Genomic DNA, 2,500 nt, shown 5'->3' with positions numbered 1-2,500 from the left:
GGCCGTCCCATGCGCGTCCCGTGCCGTCCGAGCCTCACCAAGGCCGTCCCATGGCGTCCCTTGCTGTCGCATTTTGTCCCGAGCCTTACTAAGGCCGTCCCATGCGCGTCCCGTGCCGTCCGAGCCTCACCAAGGCCGTCTCATGGCGTCCCGTGCCGTCGCATTTTGTCCCGAGCCTTACTAAGGCCGTCCCATGCGCGTCCCGTGCCGTCCGAGCCTCACCAAGGCCGTCCCATGGCGTCCCGCGCTGTCCCATGCCGTCCCGAGCCTTACCAAGGACGTCCCGTGCTGTCCCGAGCCTTACTAAGGCCGTCCCAGGCCGTCCCGAGCCTTACCAAGGCCGTCCCATGGCGTCCCGTGCTGTCCCATTTTGTCCCGAGCCTTACTAAGGCCGTCCCATGCGCGTCCCGTGCCGTCCGAGCCTTACCAAGGCCGACCCATGCCTTACCAAGGTCGTCCCATCGATCTCGGAGAAAGTACATCATAACATCGGAATACACCCCGACATCGATATCGGAGAAAGTACATCATCATAACATCGGATCGGATGCGTATCCGTCCAAGTGCCATCGACACTTCGAGAAGTTCGGACCTAGCTTCCTAGCATGTTGATGCGTCGGTGCTAATGGGGACATAAAGATCCCACGACGTTCCGAACGGAAGTAGCCGAAGTGTTCCGTGCGTGTGAACTCCATTGTCCCATGTGCCGGCTCTTGACTCCTAAGATGTCCCATGTGAAGGCCCTTCATGGCTAAGAATGTCCCGTGCAACGTCCCTTGATGATCCCCATAAGGTGTCCCATGTGCGTCCCATGCCGTGCCCAGCCTTACCAAGGCCGTCACATGCTGTCCCATGCGCGTCCCGTGCCGTCCAAGCCTCACCAAGGCCGTCCCAGGCCATCCCGAGCCTTAGCAAGGCCGTCCCGTGCTGTCCCATGCCGTCCCGAGCCTCACCGAGGCCGTCCCGTGCCTCACCAAGGCCGTCCCGTGCTGTCCCATGCCGTCCCGAGCCTTACCAAGGCCGTCCCGTGCTGTCCCATGCCGTCCCGAGCCTTACCAAGGCCGTCCCGTGCTGTCCCATGCCGTCCCGAGCCTCACCAAGGCCGTCCCGTGCTGTCCCATGCCGTCCCGAGCCTCACCAAGGCCGTCCCGTGCTGTTCCATGCCGTCCCGAGCCTTAGCAAGGCCGTCCGATGCGCGTCCCGTGCTGTCCCATCCGTCCCGAGCCTTAGCAAGCCCGTCCCGAGCCTTAGCAAGGCCGTCCCATGCGCGTCCGATGGGATTCCCGAGCTTTACCAAGGGCGTCCCGTACTGTCCCATGCCGTCCCGAGCCATAGGGACGCTGTCCCGTGCGCGTCCCCTGCTGTCCCATGCGCGTCCCCTGCTTTGGCTCGGCTGGCCCGTGCATTCTATGGGGTCGTGGGACATTTCGAAACCCACCCGGGCCATTTCGACTCTCTCTTCATTTATACTATTGAGGTATTATTTATGAATTATTGGAGAAAAGAAACGGAAGAAAATATTTTTTTTTCTATTTTTTATGAATTTTCCGGTGTTTATTCACTTAAAAATTCATAGAAAAATAAATATTTATCGGAATCGCTATTATAATATATCAAAAAAATCCTTGCGAAAAGGCCTTTCCAACGAGTATAAGTTTGCTGGATTCCGACGAGTAACGAAGGAGTAAAGGCCCAGTATGCTTGGTTAAAAAATTGATGTTTCCTTGTGAAAATAGGCAAAACAATAACTTTGCACTATAAGGGGGAGGGTTGAGCTCCTTCCCCAGAGCGTGCACAGCACTTGTGCTGGCACGTTCCCTAGTGCTCGCCAAGCACCATAGGGCATCCAAAGGGCAAAGCTCGGCCTACTACATGATGGGAAGCTTCTAATATGTCGGAATACGAAGAGATTTCGTGCGACCCGAAGCTCGGCTCGGGCGTCCCGGCCTGTCCCGAGCTGTGCCGAGCGCGTCCCAGGCCGTCCCGAGCCAAGTCTCGGGCGTCCCAGGCCGTCCCGAGCCAAGTCTCGGGCGTCCCAGGCCGTCCCGAGCCAAGTCTCGGGCGTCCCGAGCTGTAGCGAGGGCGTCCCAGGCCGTCCCGAGCCAAGTCTCGGGCGTCCCAGGCCGTCCCGAGCAAAGTCTCGGACGTCCCAGGCCGTCCCGAGCAAAGTCTCGGACGTCCCAGGCCGTCCCGAGCAAAGTCTCGGGCGTCCCAGGCCGTCCCGAGCTGTGCCGAGGCCGTCCCAGGCCGTCCCGAGCAAAGTCTCGGGCGTCCCAGGCCGTCCCGAGCTGTGGCAAGGGCGTCCCAGGCCGTCCCGAGCAAAGTCTCGGGCGTCCCATGCCGTCCCGAGCTGTGGCAAGGGCGTCCCAGGCCGTCCCGAGCTGTGCCGAGGCCGTCCCGAGCCTAGTCTCGGGCGTCCCAGGCCGTCCCGAGCTATGGCGAGGGCGTCCCAGGCCGTCCCGAGCCAAGTCTCGGGCGTACCTGGCCGTCCCGAGCTGTA

Source organism: Eschscholzia californica, unplaced genomic scaffold (assembly GCF_041429995.1).
Source record: "Eschscholzia californica isolate CP2 unplaced genomic scaffold, dmEscCali1.0.p SCAF_24, whole genome shotgun sequence".
NCBI classification, from domain to species: domain Eukaryota; kingdom Viridiplantae; phylum Streptophyta; class Magnoliopsida; order Ranunculales; family Papaveraceae; genus Eschscholzia; species Eschscholzia californica.
This window is presented reverse-complemented; position numbering follows the sequence as displayed.